Source organism: Capra hircus, chromosome 15, assembly GCF_001704415.2.
Source record: "Capra hircus breed San Clemente chromosome 15, ASM170441v1, whole genome shotgun sequence".
Classification (NCBI taxonomy): domain Eukaryota; kingdom Metazoa; phylum Chordata; class Mammalia; order Artiodactyla; family Bovidae; genus Capra; species Capra hircus.
Window position 1 is genome coordinate 56,876,567 of NC_030822.1, and position 19,458 is coordinate 56,896,024.

The following is a 19,458-nucleotide window of genomic DNA, read 5'->3' on the forward strand; positions in this document are numbered from 1 at the left end:
GCCAAGGTCATGCAGAGCCAAGTCTGAATTCAAGGAGGGAGATTTGCCAGGGATAGTGTCTTTTGGGTCACAAACTAAGTGTGGCTATATGGTGGCTCATTAGACTGTGTCGCTTCTCATCTTTGTTTGTCAAACTTGCCTTTGTTTTCTGTAATGGGAACATGCTTGACTATACCCTCTCACCTACCCCCTCCAGTTGTGATATTATTTAACTCTATTTTTAAATTCTGAATAACAACCACCACAACCAAACCCTTGTAATATTAACTCTTGGTCTGAGTAGACTGACATTCTTTCCTCTCCATCATCTTCACCCTTTCAGCCTGGAAAGAGCTCTAAGGGGTCTTCAAAAGCTTACACTTATATTTTGGTTCTGTTATCCACCAGCTGTGGAAACTCAAGGATGTCCTTGCATGTGTGCTAAGTCACTTCAGTTGTGTTGGGTTCGGTGACGCTATGGACTGCAGCCTGCCAAGCGCCTCTGTCCATAGGATTCTCCAGGCTAGAGTACTGGAATGGATTGCCATTTCCTCCTCTAGGGGATCTTTCTGACCCAGGGATCTAACCCAGGTCTCTTGTGTCTCCTGCATTGGCAAGCAGGTTCTTTACCACTAACACCACCTGGGAAGCCCAAGGATGTCCTTTGCCTTTTGTGCATTTCAGTGAAAGTAAGTAGAAGTGTTTACCTTGAAAACATGTGAAGATTAAATGAACAAATATGAGAAAGTTTCCAGTGAATAGGAGATGCTTAATAAGTGTATCTTATCTTAAATAAGGTAGCAGGTTGGGACGGTTCTCTTTCTATCCTCTTTTTAGTCTCTATTCTATTTCTCTGTCTAGTCCTGCCTTCCTAATTTCCTTGATACTCGTCACCATGACTTGGGATATCTTCTGGTCTCTCCCTCTTTCATCAAGAAACCACTGGGAGATGGAGAAGGTGTAGGATAGGGTAGTGAAAGGGAATAAATAGAATTGGTCATGACTCCACACCCAGCTGAGGGATGACACTACACAGATCTCAGACTGTGAGTCTCATTCAGCTGAAAATAGCCTCACAAGCCACTAGGCTCATGAGGCAGGGTCTTAACTGGATAGGAGGGCTGAAGTTCTCTTCTCCAGGCTCCCTGATAAGCCCTGGGGATGCAATGGTTAACAAGACACAGTCCTAGCTGAGAAGACTTATTGTGTCTTATTCTCTGAACATTGTTGAAGGAGGAGAAGGTATACAGTAGGAGCTTCTAAACTGGCCCTAAATAATCCCTGACCCCAGAAATTCATCTTTGTGTAAGCTCCTCCCCTCTGCTGTGGGCTGGGCCTAGTGACTTTTTTCCAACAATTAAAATCCAGCCAAAGAGGCAGGATGCCCCAGACTTCAGACAATACTACAAGAGAGCCACAATAATCAGAGCAGTGTTGGCATTACATACATGGATCAATGGAACAGAATAGAGTCCAGAAATGAACCCACATACCTACTGGTAATTAACCTTCTACAAAAGAGGTAAGGATATACATACAATGGAGAAAAGACAATCTCTTGAGCTAGTGGTATTTGAAAGTTGGACAGTCTCTTGTAAATCAATGAAATTAGAGCACTCCCTCACACCTTACACAAAAATAAATTCAAAATGGCTTAAAGATTTAGATATAAGATATGATACCATAAAACCCCTAGAAGAGAACATAAGCAAAATATTCTCTGACATTAATTGTAGCAATTAGGTCAGTGTCCCAAGGCTCCTAAAAGAAATAAAAATAAACACATGGGACCTAATCAAATTTATAAGCTTTCACAGAGCAAAAGAAACCATAAACAAAATGAAAACAACAATCTATGATCTGAGAGAAAATATTTGCAAATGATGCAACTGACAAGGGGTTAATTTCCAAAATATACAAGAAACTCATTAGCTCAATTAAAAAAAAAAAAAACCAAACAACCCAATCAAATAATGGGCAGAAGACCTAAATAGACATGTCTCCAAAAAAGACATATAGATAGTTAACAGGCAAATAAAAAGATGCTTACCATTGTTAGTTACTGAGAAATGCAAACCAAAATTACAATGATGTATATCACCTCACATCAGTCAGAAAGCCTATCATTAAAAAATCTACAAACAATGAATGCTGAGGAGGATATGGAGAAAAGGGAGCCCTCCTACACTATTGGTGGGAACGTAAATTGGCACAGCCACTATGGAAAAGGGGCTTCCTAGGTGGTGCTAGGGGCAAAGAACCCACCTGCCAATGCAGGAAATGTAAGAGAGTCAGATTCTATCCTTGGGTCAGGAAGGCCCCTTGGAGGGCATGGCAATCCACTCTTGTATACTTGCCTGGAGAATCCCATGGACTGAGGAGCCTGGCAGGGTATAGTCCCTAGAGTTGCAAAGAGTTGGACATGACTGAAGCTACTCAGCACAATGGAAAACAGTATGGCCGTTCCTTAAATTAAAAATAGAGTTACCATATGATCCAGCAATCCTACTCCTAGGCATATACTTGAAAAAGACAAAAACTCTAATTTGAAAAGATACCTGCCTCCCATGTTCATAGCAGGACTATTTATAGTAACCAAGACATGGAAACCACCTAAGTGTCCATCTACAGATGAAGGGATAAAGAAGATGTTATACACACACACACACACACACACACACACACACACACTGGAATACTACTCAGCCATAAAAGAGAATGAATTAATGCCATTTGCAGCAACGTGAATGGACCTAGAGATGATCATACTAAGCGAAGTAGGTCAGATAGAAAAAGACAGGTAGACAAATACCATAATATGTCACTTATATGTGGAGTCTTAAAAATAATACAAATGAACTTATTTTCAAAGCAGAAACAGACTCATAGACATAGAAAACAAACTTACAGTTACCAAAGGGGAAAGGGGTAGAGGAGGGAAAAACCAGTTTCTTGGGATTAACAGATATATGTAAAATAGATACACAGATATATGTAAAATAGATAAACAACAGGTTTCTTTTGTGTAACACAGGGAACTATATCCAGTGACTTGTAATAACCTATAATGGAAAAGACTACATATATATATATATATAAAGTGAAATCACTTTGCTGTATACCTGAAACTAAGACAGCATTGTAAATCAACTATACTTCAATAAAAAGAAAGTGGTGAGATGTCACTTTCGAGATTAGGTCACCAGTAAATTGACTCTAAGGGAAGTCATCTGGCAGCTGCTATACAGAGAGCCCATGGAAGGAACCCAGGGAGGCCCTCAGCCAACAGCCAGCCAGGAGCTGAGGCCCTCAGTCAAAAAGCCTGCAAGAACTGAGTCTTCCCAGTGAGAGGATTTGTACACAGATCTTTCCCTAATTGAGCCTTTTGATGAGACAATAGCCCAGCTAACACCATAACTGCAGCCTTTTGAGAGACCTTGAGGTGCGGGCACACAGCTAAGATGTGGCTGGATACTTGACCTTTAGAAACTGTGAGCCAACATGGGTTTGCTGTTTTAAGCCATGAAGTTTTGTGGTCTTTGTTATACAACAGTAGACAAATACTAAGAGGGGGCATAGAAAGGGTGACTTTTCTTTAGTATATTTTAAAACTTTCCAGCTTTATGGAGAGATAATTGACATGTAACAGTGTCTGAGTTTAGGCTTCCCAGGTGGTGCAGTGGTAAAGAATCCACCTGCCAATGCAGGAGACATAGGAGATGCAGGTTTGATCCCTGGGTAGGAGAGATCCCCTGGAGGAGGAAATGGCCATCCACTCCAGTATTCCTGCCTGGAGAATTTCATGGACAAAGGAACCTGGCAGGTTACGGTTCATGGGATCGCAAAAAGTCAGACACAACTGTACGACTGAGCACACACACAGTACGTTGTGTAAGTTTAATATACAGCACAATAATTTGAATTCTGTACATTGCAAAATGAGAATGACTTGGCCCCGATGTCTGCAGCGCCCATGCCACCTTGGTCACTGCTGTACTGCCAGGGCCTGGCCCATGGGATGTGCTCAGGAAGTGTCTGATGTACGAACCATCCCCAGAACATGGAGATATTCTCTGAGGTTTCACCCAGCACTGTGTCACACTGTGAATCACCAAATAAAACACAGGACACCTGACTGAGTTTGAATTTCAGATCAAAGAGGGATCATCTATAGGATAAATATGTCCTAGCCAGTGCTTGGGAGATACATACACTAAAAAAAAAAATTTTCTTTGTTGTTCTTGCTAAATCTGGTGAACTTACAACCTAGGAAGGACCTGAGTGAAACAGGACACAGGTGTACACAATAAGGTGAGTAAACACAGTCATCACCCCACAAAATTACCAGGCTTGTGTGTGTGGTGAAAGCATTTATAGTGTACTCTCTTAGATTCTTTCAAATATACAATACAGTATTGTTAACTACAGTCCAGGTATTTCTTGACTTCCTACCTTTGCATTCCAGTCCCCTATAATGAAAAGGACATCGGTTTTGGGTGTTAGTTCTAGAAGGTCTTGTAGGTCTTTATAGAACCATTCAATTTCCACTTCTTCGGCATTAGTACCTGGATCATAGACTTGGATTACTGCGATATTGAATGGTTTGCCTTGGAAACGAATGGAGATCATTCTGTCATTTTTGAGATTGCACCCAAGTACTGCATTTCAGACTCTTTTGTTGACTATGAGGGCTACTCCATTTCTTCTAAGGGATTCTTGCCCACAATAGTAGATATAATGGTCATCTGACTTAAATTCACCCATTCCTGTCCATTTTAGTTCACTGATTCCTAAAATGTCGATGTTCACTCTTGCCATCTCCTGTTAGACCACTTCCAGTTTGCCTTGAATCATGGACCTAACATTCCAAGTTCCTATGCAATATTGCTCTTTACAGCATTGGACTTTACTTCCATCACCAGTCACATCCATAACTGGGTGTTGTTTTTCCATCTCTTTATTCTTTCTGGAGTCATTTCTCCACAGATCTCCAGTAGCTTATTGGGCGCCTACTGACCTGGGGAGTTCCTCTTCCAGTATCCTATCATTTTGCCTTTTCATACTGTTCATGGGGTTCTCAAGGCCAGAATACTGAAGTGTTTTGCCATTCTCTTCTCCAGTGGACCATGTTTTGCCTGAACTCTCCACCATGACCTATCTGTCTTGGGTGGCCCTACGTGGCATGGCTTATAGCTTCATTGAGTTAGACAAGGCTGTGGTCCATGGATTCAGACTGGTTAGTTTTCTGTAATTGTGGTTTTCTTTCTGTCTGCCCTCTGATGGAGAAGATAAGAGGCTTATGGAATCTCCCTGATGGGAGAGACTGACTGAGGGGGAAACTGGGTCTTGTTTTGATGGGTGGGGCCAAGCTCAGTAAATCTTTAATCCAATTTTCTCTTGACGGGCGGGGCCGTGTTCCCTCCCTTTTATTTGACCTGAAGCCAAACTATGGCAGAGGTAATGAAGATAATGGCGACCTCCTGCAAAAGGTCCCATGCTCTCACTGCTGCTCTCAGTGCCCCCAGCCCTCCAGCCGGCCACCGCTGACCCATGCCTCTGCCAGAGACTCCTGGACACTCACGGGCAAGTTTGGGTCAGTCTCTGGCGTCACTTCTTTTTTATCCTGGGTCCTGGTGCACACAAGGTTTTGTTTGTGCCCTCCAAGAGTCTGTGTCCCCAATCCTGTTCTGGCAGCTCTAAGGTGGGTTTAACGGCAATGTCCTTCAAGAGGCTTATGCCATACCCAGGTCTGCTGCACCCAAAAGCCCTGCCCCTGCAGTAGTCCAATAAAGCAGAAAAGCATCTGCTGCTGCTGCTGCTGAGTCACTTCAGTCATGTCCGACTCTGTGCGACCCCATAGACGGCAGCCCACCAGGCTCCCCCATCCCTGGGATTCTCCAGGCAAGAACATTGGAGTGGGTTGCCATTTCCTTCTCCAATGCATGCAAGTGAAAAGTGAAAGTGAAGTCACTCAGTCGTGTCTGACTAGTAGTGACCCCATGGACTGCAGCCTACCAGTCTCCTCTGTCCATGGGATTTTCCAGGCAAGAGTACTGGAGTGGGGTGCCATTGCCTTCTCCAAGAAAAGCATCTACTTCTGCTTTATTGACTATGCCAAAGCCTTTGACTGTGTGGATCACAACAAACTGGAAGATTCCTAAAGAGATGGGAATGCCTGACTACTTGACCTGTCTCCTGAGAAATCTGTATGCAGGTCAGCAAGCAACAGTTAGAACTGGACATGGAACAACAGACTGGTTCCAAATCAGAAAAGGAGTACGTCAAGGCTGTATATTGTCACTCTGCTTATCTAACTTTTATGCAGAGTACATCATGAGAAATGCTGGACTGGAAGAAACATAAGCTGGAATCAAGACTGCTGGGAGAAATATCAATAATCTCCGATATGCAGATGACATCATCCTTATGGCAGAAAGCGAAGAAGAACTAAAGAGCCTCTTGATGAAAGTGAAAGAGGAGAGTGAAAAAGTTGGCTTAAAGCTCAACATTCAGAAAACGAAGATCATGGCATCTGGTCCCATCAATTCACGGCAAATAGACGGGGAAACAATGGAAACAGTGACAGACTTTATTTTTTTGGTCTCCAAAATCACTGCAGATGGTGACTGCAGCCATGAAATTAAAAGACGCTTACTCCTTGGAAGAAAAGTTATGACCAACCTAGATAGCATATTCAAAAGCAGAGACATAACTTTGCCAACAAAGGTCAATCTAGTCAAAGCTATGGTTTTTCCAGTAGTCATGTATGTTGTGGGACTTGGACTATAAAGAAAGCTGAACACAGAAGAATTAATGCTTTTGAACTGTGGTGTTGGAGAAGACTCTTGAGAGTTCCTTGGACTGCAAGGAGATCCAACCAGTCCATTCTGAAGGAGATCAGCCCTGAATTTTCATTGGAAAGACTGATGCTGAAGCTGAAGCTCCAGTACTTTGGCCACCTGATGCAAAGAACTTACTCATTTGAAAAGACTCTGATGCTGGGAAAGATTGAAAGCAGGAGGAGAAGGGAACAACAGAGAATGAGATGGTTGGATGGCATCACTTACTCAATGAACATGAGTTTGAGTAAGCTCCAGGATTGGTAATGGACAGGGAGGCCTGGTGTGCTGCAGTCCATGGGGTCACAAAGAGTAGGACACAACTGAGCAACTGAATTGAACTACAGCCACCATGCTATCCATTACATCCCCAGAAAACTCATCTACTTTTTAAAAAGGAGAATATCTAGCCTCCTAAAAAGGAAGAAGAAAGGCCATCTCCTTTTGGAAGAGCTGCCTATTAGAGCTGCTGTTTTTTTACTATGAGTCCCACACACTCAGGTGATGGAGCTACTGGCCTAAGGGTTGTTTTTTAAATTTATTTTTATTTATTTATGTTTTGGCCACACTGTACGGCATGTGGGATCTTAGTTCCCTGACCTTGAATCAAACCCACGACCCCTGGAATGAAAGCATGGATTCTTAGCCATTGGACCACAATGGAAGCCCCTATGGCCTTCAGGCTGTTAATTCTCCCGGTCAGGTTCTCCAGGAAAGGCATCTTTTTCTGTCTCACTAGCTTGTTTTTTAAGTCCTCTTCTACACATCCCACCCACTTTCTGCTTCTGAGCTCCCCTTACCCCATCTCAGTCTCTCTTAGAGCTCCAACTTGCAGCTGAGGAAGAGGCAATTTTATCAGGATCCCCAGGGGGCATCTGAGTCCATGAAGTCCTGGCCCTGATCATCTCCTCAACCCCAGATACAATATTCGGTCTCAAGAAGCAGAGGCGCCCCTCTGAGCCTGGTGTGTGACTCTGTACCTGTTGTCTGGCAATTCCATGTAAAGCTGCCAGAACACAGAGGAGGCGCCTGGGAGAGCTCTCATTGTTCCTGCCATTCTTCACTTGGGGAATGGGAATCCAGAGTTCCAGAATCTTCCACCTATTAGAGTACCAGAGCCTGGTCTATCCCTATTCAAGGGAACATTTCTTTAGCCATTACTGTCTCCATACCTGGTCAAATGGCTTCCTGACCAGCCCTCACAGGCTCGCCTCCCAAACCTCCAAAAAAGCACAGTTATTCTCCACATCTCAGTCTGCCCCTGTCAGTGCAATCCCACCCTATGCTGGGACTATGTCTGCCCCCGAGTGCATGTGCGCACGTGCACACACACACACACACACACACACACACACACACACACTCCCATCCCCTTCCCCTCAATACCAAGACTCTAAATCTTTTTTGAAAATGAAATCTATTATCCACTCAAATAATCATCCCACCACCCCCTCCCCCGAGAAGATTAGCATCTGTGAGCATTATTTAAAGTGCTGCTTGGTTCCCATTTTGAAAAGCTGTTTCCCCCCCTCGCTCTCTCACTGAATCCCCAGTGTAGGCTCAATGCAGGCAGAAGCCCGGGCACGGCAAGAGAGGTCGGCTCTCATTAATACAGATCCCATTTATTTAAAAATAGCAATATTATGCCACTTTGAAATAGCCGGAGTGAGCTAAACCATTAAAGGATTGTGCATCGCCGACTTCGGACCTATTGTGAAGGCTTAATATTTCACAGCCCACTGACATATGGCACATAACCCACGGAGCAGCACTATTGGTTTGGCTGTTCGGAAGCAAGGAGTAGGGAAATAATTGAAGAGAATGTTTTATGACCCAACACAGAAGAAGGAAGAAAGCTGGGGCTTGGAGAAGGCTGTTTAGGCCTCCTAAATCTAAGGGTGGGGACTGAGGCACAGATGGTACGGTAACATCAGTGATGTGTTGGTAGGTACTCAGGGGCTAAAAGGATGGGTGTGGATGGCTACTCCACGTCCCTGGTCCCCTTCACAATGCTGTCGTTTTTGAGAATCATTGTTTCTAACATGGCTAGTGGGATGGACTTCTGTGTGTTTCCACTCAGAACCCAGAAAATTACCAGATTACGTGATGCTTGAAATAAAGTCACATGTGGAGGTTGGGGGGGAATGAATTTGAGGAGGAATGGGGCAATGGCTAAAGAACTATGCACACTTGCTTTGGAATTAAGACAGATTTCATTTCCAATCTTGATCCCATCTTTCACTATGGGACCTAGACTAAATTCTTAGCTTCTGAAATCTCAGTCCCTTACTCACTGCAACAGGAATGACAAAAGCTACATTTTGAGGTTTGTGAAGAGGGCTGAGTATATGACAACCCTGTTAATTTTGGTTTCTTCCTTTTTATATCTCTAGTCCCCTTTCCTTCTTCCCTCTCCCTTCCTCCTCCTAACACACAGCACTCTCTTCCCCATCACTACGTTCTCTCCAAAGCCTTGGGCCCAGCCTGGGCTGTGGTCCCTCACTTGTGCACCTTGCTCTGTGGAAATGACCCCATGTCACCCAGCTGTCATCCTTAGCCTCATTGTCTTCCTGCAGTCTTGATCCTCCCAAGAGTGCTTTGTTTAGATTTGCTCTTTCCAAAGAGGCCAGGCAGGGGACTTTCAGAGGAGACCTGGGCTTCAAAGAGTAGCTCTTGACATTAGAAGAGCCTGGCTAGATGCAAGCGCTAATGCCCCTCCAATTTTCCATGGCCTCTTCCCAAGGCTCTGGGTCCTCTTGGCTATGGCTCAGGACTGGGCAGCTTCCTTGCAGCGGGCTGGTTAAACTCTCCCCAGTGAGGGAGTGAACAGAGCGCGTGTGCGAACGAACCTCTGCAGCCTTGCTGGTGGACCCTGGTCCTCCCAGCTGCATCAGCTCAGATTTGCAAGAGGGGAGGAGATGAGCCTCTCTGTTTAGACCCACCACCCGTGGAGCCATGGAAACAGCCTGCTCTAGCCTGAGGGGCGGATGTTTTCACGAATATTAGAGAGAAAATAGGGCCGAAGTCACCCCGCCCACCTGTCTCCCTCCTCTCTGCAGCCTGCGCCCTGCCTGCCTTTTCATTTTCAGATTCTCCTTTCTCTCCTGACCCAGTCCTCTGCCTGTGGGTAACCAGCCTCCTCTTCCTTATCCTGTAGTTGTTTCTTAAAACAAAATTTTAAAAAATGTTTTTGTTTTTTTCTTTCTAATCCAAGGTAGCACAAACAGAACCTTCTGTTTTGTTTGTCTCTTGGAAAAAAAAAATCCTTTCATTTCCTTCTCCTTTAACCAATGGGAGCCTCTTGCCCTTTGCCATAGGTTATGAGTGTGAGGAGCTCAGCAGTAGCTCCACAGACATTTAATTAGACTGTTGGGGAGGGGGGGGTGGTGAGAGGCAGAGAGTGAGCGGGTTCTTCCTACAGCTACAGAGCCAAAGCCGCCTGTTGAGCTGAGGATGCAGAATGCAGAGCTCCCGCGGGATGGCGGAAAAGCGCCAGGTCTCCTGCCTGTGGAGGAGCGGGGCAGAGAGTGAAGGTAGGGACAAGGTCCAACTATGCTGTTCTCCCCTTCCTCAAATCCTGCTGAGGACCAGAATATCCTCCTTGGGAAGATCTTTTCAAATCTAATGGAGTCTTCGAGAAATGAAATCGTGCTTTACGGAATTGTAGTGACCTTCAGAGGTCATTCAACGCAGCCCCTCTGCCTGGCAGAGAGTGTGGATCTGGGGCCCCTCCTGACATCTAGGCTTGAGGCTGAAAGGCAACAGCATCCTAGTTCTGGTAGTAGTAGATTTAATTTGGGTATCTTCCTTATTAGTAGCTATGTGCTCATGTAAGCTCAGTCGCTTCAGTCATGTCTGACTCATTGCGACCCGACAGACAAATAGCCCACCAGGCTCCACTGTCCATGGGATTTCTCCACACAAGAATACTGGAGTGGGTTGCTGTTTCCTCCTCCAGGGGATCTTCCTGACATAGGGATCAAACTTGTGTCTCCTGTGTCTTCTGCATTGCAGGCAGATTCTTTACCCACTGAGCCACCTGGGAAGCCCTTTAATGGATATACATGATTCAAAAGATTCCCTTAATCTCTTCACCTCCATCTTTCTCTTTCTTTTTCCCTTCCTTCCTTCCTTCCTTTCCCCCTTTTCTTTTCTTTCTTTCTGTCTTCATCTCTTTGAATTCGCCTTCAAAAATCTACACCAGGACCTCCCTGGTAGTCCAGGGGTTAAGAATCTGCCTGCCAATGCAGAGGACCCGGGTTCGATCCTTGGTCTGGGAAGACTCCACATGCCACAGGGCAACCTAAGCCCATGTGCCACAGCTACTGAAACCTGTGCGGGGAGTCCATGCTCCCCAAAAAGGGAAGCCGCCATAGTGAGAGGCCTGTGCACCGCAGCTAGAGAGTAGCCCCCTCCTACTGCATGTAGGGAAAGCCCAACTGCAGCAGTGAAGACCCAGAGCAGCCAAAAGTAAATAAATGAATACAATTAAAAAAAAAAAAACTAAGCCAGCCACTCTAAGACGGAGGATACAGAGTAGGGGAGCATATTCCAAGGTATTGTAGGGATACCATTTCTGTTCTTTTTTCTCTTGCCTTAAGCCCTGCCTCACAGAACAAGTAGACCTATAAATGAGATGTAGCTCATTCACGAATTGCCTGTGTATGACTTGGGAACACATTTTCCCATCAAAAATGATTGATGATTTGGTTCCCTTGCTGGCCCACAGATACCCATTGAACCAAGTGGTGGCCTTGAAATATGAGTCTCCTCAAATTTCCTGAGCATTCTATAAGCAAAGAATCCTTAACAGCCTAAATGCAGTCCCCCAGCTGAATTTTTGAGCCTCTGAGAGCACAGAGCACCTGATTCAGCTTAGCTGCTTCTGAGATGGTCCTGAGCATGGAGGGACAATTGCTCAGAAGTCATTCACATTAGCTTTGAAATTAGGACAGACTTTGGTTTGGATCATTATTCTAGAAACTCCAAAGGAGGAGTGGGTTTGGATAGAAGAGGGCAATGTTAGTCATTCACGCATTCTCAAAAGGAAGGGCGGCTCAGTGGAAAACAGGGTTCTAATCCTTGGCTTCACCACTTTTTACTTTTATGTTATTGAGTGAGTCATTTAGTATCTCTGGCCCTCATTTTCCTCAAAGAGAACACAGACAAACATGAAGAAACACCTATAAAGAGATACAAAGTCTATTCAGAAATAAACACGTCTATAAATATATTCAGATGAGAGCAAGCGTGTTGGTAGAATGTGATTAGAACTCATTGGTGGTGGCCTGGAAAGACTACAAAAAGAGGAAGAGGAAATACTATATACCAAACACTCACTCTGGATCAGGCACCACTTTGAGTGGTTTGCATAGAAAGAGCAAGCTGGGAAATATATGATTTAAATATATCATCCCAGGATCCTTCCAAGGAAAGAAATTGTTTTTCTTTAGAAAAATACCTCCAATAAGCCACATTGTGTATGGATGTCTTTTGGAAGAGGTATAAGGAGAATGTCAAACTGTTCTGTACAAGGAATGGATAGAACTTCTGGTTCAAAATGGCAGACCGAGGCATGTAAGTTAATCTCCCCATTAAGATGACGCTGAAGGAATAAAATGTGAACAAACCTACAATGATCAAAGCAGTAAAGAACGAAGTCAAAATCAACAAACCCTTGGAAAATGGAAACTAGATGAAAGTGGGTTGATAAATGAAATGCACATGAAGCCTAAGTCCAGAACACATTCATGGGTGGCGGCTGCAGAGGACATGGAAACCAATCTTCATGGAAAAACTGGCAGGCTTCGGGCTCAGAGTTAACAGGTGTGGAAAAGGAGTGGTATATTTTCGCCACACTCTCCCCTCGGCACGGGGCTCCTATCTTACAAAAGGAAGGCGATCTAGAGCTTCTAATGTGGGCACCAGAGCCCCACAGCCTCCTCATCCTGGCCCCGACCTTCTGACGACTTTTTTTTCTGTTTTTTGAGGTACAGTTGATTTACAGTATTGTGCTGATTTCTGCTATAGTGATTCAGCTATACAGGTATATACATTATTTTTATACTCTTCCCCATTATGGTTTATCACTGGATATTGAATATAGTTTGCGGTGCTATACAATAGGATCTTGTTGTTCATCCATGCTGTATACACTAGTTTGCATCTACTAACCCCAGGCTCCCCAGTTCATCCCTCCCCCCGCCCCTCCCGCTGCCCCTCGGCACCCACAAGTCTGCTCTCTATGTCTGTGAGTCTGTTTCACAGACATGTTCATTTGTGTCACTTAAAAAAAATTTATTGAAATAGAGTTGATTTATAATGTGTTGACTTCTGCTGTGCAGCAGAGTGATTCAGTTATAGACATAGAGGCATTCTTTAGTATATTCTTTTCCATTATGGTTTGTCATAGGATATTGATTATAGTTCCCTATGCTGCACAGTAGGGTTTGTTATTTATCCATTCTGTATATAACAGTTTGCATCTGCTAATCCCAACTCCCAATCCAGTTCTCTTCCACTCTTCTTCCCCTTTGCCTTCACAAGTCTGTTCTCTATCTCTGTGAGTCTGTTTCTGTTTCATAGATAGGTCTATTTGGATCATATTTTAGATTCCACGCATAGGTGATATCATATGGTATTCATCTTTCTCTTTCTGACTTTCTTCACTTAATTTGATCATCTCTAGGTCCATCCATGTTGTTGCAAATGGTATTACTTCATTTTTTATGGCTGAGTAATATTCCATTGCATATATATATTCCACATCTTCTATACTCACTCATCCGTCGATAGACAGTTAGGTTGTTTCCATGTCTTGACTGTTGTAAATAGTGCTTCTCTGAAATAGGGATGCATATATCTTTTCAAATTATAGTTTGTCTGGATACATGTGCAGAAGTGGAATGGCTGGATCGTATGGCAACTCTATTTTTAGCTTTTTTGAGGAAACTCCATACTATTTTCCATAGTGGCTGTACCAGTTTACGTTCCCGCCAAAAGTGTAGCAGAATACCCTTTACAGATAACTTTTCAACCTGAATCTCCCTAAAGCAAAGCCTGCTCCCGGAAAAGCTCTGTCCTATAGCCTTATTCTCATTCAAATAAACCTACCAGGGAAAGAGACTTACATACACAATAGATACTTGGATAGTCAACCAGCTCCTTATTTTTCAGTCCTACTGTACAACCAGATTGGCAAGTACACCAGGAAAATCCTCAGTGAAACATAAAGACTGAGGTAAGCAAACAGAACAACAGAGCTAATTCAAGGAGCGGGATAAAATTTTCTAAGTGTGAACTAATCACCCCCGAGAACTTCAATATAGTATTATATCCATCATCACCACCACCATCACCATCACCACCATCATCAACACCAACACCATCATCACTGCCATCACTGTAACTAACACTTCCTTAGCACTTCTCCGGAACAGGGACTCTTGTAAACAAGCATTTGCTGATTTAGTCCTCATAGTCTCATGGGAGTTATCCGTTATAATCAGCTTATGTTGGAGTTGAGGATACAGCATAGAGATGGTAAGTGACTTGCCCAAGTTCACATGACCAGTAGGTGGCAGTTGAGATCTGAACTCAACCTATTTGACTTTTAAGTTCTTGCTTTTAACCACTAGATTTAACTTTCTCTCATTAAAAATAAAGTAAAATAATTTTTTAATTTAAAAAAACAAAAAAAGCTCAAACCAAACAACCAGTCTATGAAATAAAAATAACCAGAGAACAAGAAAAATTCTTGTGGCAATTAAAAATATATGATTGTCAAAATAAAAAATTTAGTGAAAGAGCTGGAAGATAAGGTCAAAGATATCTCCCAGAGAGGGGAGAGAAGAAAGAGGAGAGAGGACAGAAAGAGGGAGGGAAATAGGGGGAGAAAATTATCGAAGAAATTATCCAAGCATATTTCCCAGAGCCAAAGTATATCACGAGTCCTTAGGCTAAAAAGGTGTACTAAGTGTCTAACCCAAAGAATAAAAATGGTCCACACTGAGACTCACACTAATGACATTTGAGAACCATGAAGATGAAAGAACAGCAGGCAACCAAACTGACTGGCCTCATTTTAAAATGATCATCACCAGCCTCAAGTGGGCCCCTGAAGCTCCTCTACATCCCGCTACAATTTCCCAGTCCCTTCACTCCCAACGTGGCTGTTATTTTACATCATCATCGTTTCCTCTCTTCTCAGTCCTCTACAAACGCCCTCTCTACTCTGTCCCAGCTAACAACTTGGAAGTTACAAAAGCGAACTGTGCCATCCACCCACCCACCGCATCTACCCATGTCCTTGCGTCTCGGCCCGGATACTCTGCCTTCTCTGACGCAGCCACACTAGATGCTCCGTGCATGCGTGCGTGCTAAGTTGCTTCAGTCGTGTCCAACTCTTTGCGACGCTATGAACTGCAGCCCGCTAGCCTCCTTTGTCCATGGGATTCTCCAAGCACAGGTACTGGAGTGGATTGCTGTGCCCTCCTCTACGGGCTCTTCCCAACCCAGTGATCAAACCCACGTCTCTTACATCTCCTGCATTGGAAGGTGAGTTCTTTATCACTAGCACCAGTTATGGTCTGTACTTAATCCTAAAACCAGCACAACAGTTATGATCCTGATTCCATCCTCTTCTGCAGTAATTTTTGCTAATGTGGCTTATTAGCTCTGCTTCTCTTGCTGATCACTCCCACCTGCGTAGAAACAGCTTAAAAAGAACACTTCCACTCCTCACCTCCCTGCAGCTATGTCCTCTATTTTCTTTTTCTATAGAAAAAATATCTCCTTGAAAGAGTTGTTATATACCCTCTACAGCTTACCTCTTCTTATTTTTTTTCTTGAATACTCTCCAGTCAAGCCCCCACTCCTCAAAACTGATAGTCTCAAAGTCACTACTCTCTTGTATGTTATAGAAATGATCCGATGTTCAGTTCTTAGTCCTCAATCAATTTGACACATCAACAGTGTTTGGTACGGTTGATCACTCCCCTTTCCTTAAAACACTTTATCCTCTTAATTTCTAGACACCAGTTTTCTGGTTTTCTTCTACTTCACTTCTTCTCACTCTCCTTTTCTGGTTATTTTCTGTCTCCTTGCTCTCTGAATTCTGGCCGTTTTAGAGTATTTCAGGGCTGACTGTTGAACTTCTTCTTTTCTCTGTCTACACTGATTGCCCTGATGATCTCAGTGCAGCAATTCCATTTTAATGCCATCTATTCGTGAACATTTCCAAATTCATCTTTCCAATCTCTACCCTTCCCCTGAACCCTAGGATTGTATATCCAACTTCTTATTCAACAACATAAGCCTTTGTCTAATAAGCATTTCAAGTTTAATAAGATATCAACCCCAAATCCTTATCTTCCCTCCACCACTCCAAACCTTCTCCTCCCACATTCTCCCCCACATCAGTAAATGTCAGTTCTATATTTTCAACTGCACATGCCAAAACCCCTGTAAAACCCAGAAGCAGAGCAAAACAAACCTTGGTATCTTTGAATTCTCTCATATTCCTAACCAAACCTGAGCAAATTCTGATGGGTCTGTCTACAAAGTTTCCAGAATCCTATCACTGCTGTCTAATTCCACGGCTAATGTTATCATCTAAGCTATCATTGTCTCTCATCTGGATTATTGTAATAATCTCTTTAGCTATTTGCCTGCTTTTACTTCTGTCCTACTTCTGCCTCTGTGAGATGCCAGAGTAGTCCTCTTAAATCACCCTGTGCTTCTTGCTATGTTTCTCCTCTCATAAATCTACCCATCTCACTGAAGATAAAAGCCAAAAGCTTTCTATTGACTTTGGAGGCCCTTTATCATCAGGTTCCCCCAGTTTGCTTTTCAGTTACTGTGCCCCTATTCTGGGATGATCTTACCACTCTCAACTTTTCCTATTGCTGTACTTCCTCTCTTGAATAATCTGGCCCCAGATAATCCAACGGCTCACTCCTCCGTCTCTGGACTTTTGTTTCAATACAACCTTTTCAGTGGTGATATTATAAGCACCAACCGCATTTTAAAGAACTCAAGGGGGAGAAAAGTTAGTTATGTGTACACAAATACATGCCATTCCTGTGACTTTTTGTTTATTGCTGATGTTTCAGATTTTCTGTAGGTGTTATTTCCTTTCTATCTGAAGTTTTCCTTTAGCAGTTCTCTGAGACCATGTCTGTTGACAAATGAATTCTTCTAGTTTTCCTTCACCTGCAAAACGATTTCACTTTCATTCCTTAAGGGTATTTTCACTGAAAATAAAGGAAACAGTTCTTCTATTTCAGCATTTAAAAAATATTATTCCACTTCCTTCAGACTTTCATGCTTTCTGTTGAAAAATCTGTGGGAACTAGAATCATTGTTTGATAAGTAGTACATCTTTTCATTCTAGCTGCTTTTACATTTTTTGTTTATTGGGTTTTGTTGTTCATTTTCAGCAGTTTGATTATAATATCCACAAGAATGGATTTGTAATGGACATGAGTTTGTGCAAACTCCAGGAGACAGTGAAGGATAGGGGAGCCTGGCATGCTGTAGTCCATGGGGTTACAAAGAGTCAGACTTGACTCTTAGCAACTGAATGACAGTTGGGGGGTTGCTGACTTTCTTGAATCTACAGGTTTATGTCTTTCACCATTTAGGGAAATTGTATTACTTCAAATAATTTTTCAGCACTGTATATTTCTTTTTCTTTTCTTTTTTTCCTTTAACTCTTATTTTTCTTTTTCTGGGACTCTGATAGCATTTGAAATTTTTTATTGTCTCACAGGTACCTTAGGCTCCATTCATTTCCCCACAAGTCTTTTCTTGGAATAATTTCTTATGATCAATTTTAAAGTTCACTGAGCCTTTCCTCTGTCATGTCCATTCCACTATTGAGCCCACCGAGTGACTCTTAAATGTTCATTCTTGTATATTTTGGTTCTAGAAGTTTCCCTTGACTCCTTACAGCTTATGTTTTTTGCCAATACCATCTATTTTTCAAAAATGTTTTATTTATTGGAGCATTTTTATAATACATACTTCAAAGTCTTTTCAAGATAATTCCAACATTTGTGTGTCCTTGGGACTGGTGCCTATTAATTGCTTTTTCCTGTGGGAGCATGGAAATTGAGATTTTCTTCATTATCATGCACTGAGGGATTTGGACTATATCCTGGGCATTTTGAATATTATATTTTTGAGCCTCTGGCTCTTGTTTAAATCCTATGGAAAATCTTATTATTTTTTTAAATTTATTTGTTTTTATTTTTAAATTTAATTTATTTATTTTAAATTGAAGGATAATTGCTTTACAGTATTGTGTTGATTTCTGCCATACATCACATGAATCAGCCAATATATATGTCCCCTCCCTCTTGAGCCTCCCTCCCATATTTTTGTTTTAACAAGCAGTTAACTTTGTTGGGATCAGGCTATAAATTCCAACTGGTGCTTCATGCGTTGTGATTTTAATGCCAGGTTTATTTCAGAGTCTTTGCAGAGCCACTTGAATCTTCTCTGTGAGCATACCCAGTGGGCAGCATGGGGCCCACGGTGTGGTGAACTGTTCCTGTAGTTCTGTTCTCAAAATTTGGGGCATGCTGTTTAGGATCCGATCCACACATGCACAGCTTACGGAGATCCCAGGAGTTGTGACATTGTTATGAGGTTGCTTTCTTGAGCTCCTCCTTTCTTACCGTCTCTGGTACCTTCAGGTCCCTCAGCTTTCCCTCTTTGCTCTCCTGGCCAGGAAGCTGGGCTCTATTTTCTTTACTCTATCTTACATGTTTTACAACTGTGCCCACTTCTGGAGTCAACCAACAGGAGGACACAGAGAAAAAGAAACCCATGCGGGATTGTCCCACTCTCATCTCTGATTGCAGATGAAGATTCTGCTCCCTCAGAGTTCAGGGCTTTCTCAGTGGCTCAGTTGTAAAGAATCCACTGTGATGCAGGAGACACAGGAGATCCAGGTTCGATCCCTAGGTTGGGAAGATCCGCTGGAGGAGGGCACGGCAACCCACTCCAGTATTCTTCCCAGGAAAAGCCCATGGACAGAGGAGTCTGGTGGGCTACAGTCCTTGGGGTCATAAAGAGTTGCGCACGACTGAAGCAACTGAGCATGCACACACACACACAGGTTTAAGCACCTTGTGCTCTTGCTGCCACTGTTGACACTGCAAGATTGACACCACAGTGCAAGCTGAGACTCCTCGAACAGAGAAAAGGAAAACAGAAAAAAAAAAAAAATGAGAGTTTGCTCTCTTTGAATGCTAGAAATTCCCTTTCCCACTCCTGATCCAGCACCACACGGTGTCTCCTGGAGCTCTCTGCCCAGGTCTGTGGATGTCAGAGGAAAAGTGGGAACTGTACTGCTGACTTGGTGGTACTTGTCAGATTGGGTCTGCTTTCCCAATCTGCCCGCTACTGTTTACTCCAGAGTCCTCAAGTATCTGAACCACTCATTCTCTACGGGTTTCATAGCTGTATTCGTCATGAGCCTCAGGGCAGTGGTGATTACTTCATCAACCCAGCATAAAATCTGCTTTCAAACTTCAAAGGAAAACAAATTTGAGAGTCACATTAAGTATGGCTTTACTTACCTAGAGCCATTATTAAGTATAAAGGATATATAACATCATTTTCAGAAATCCAA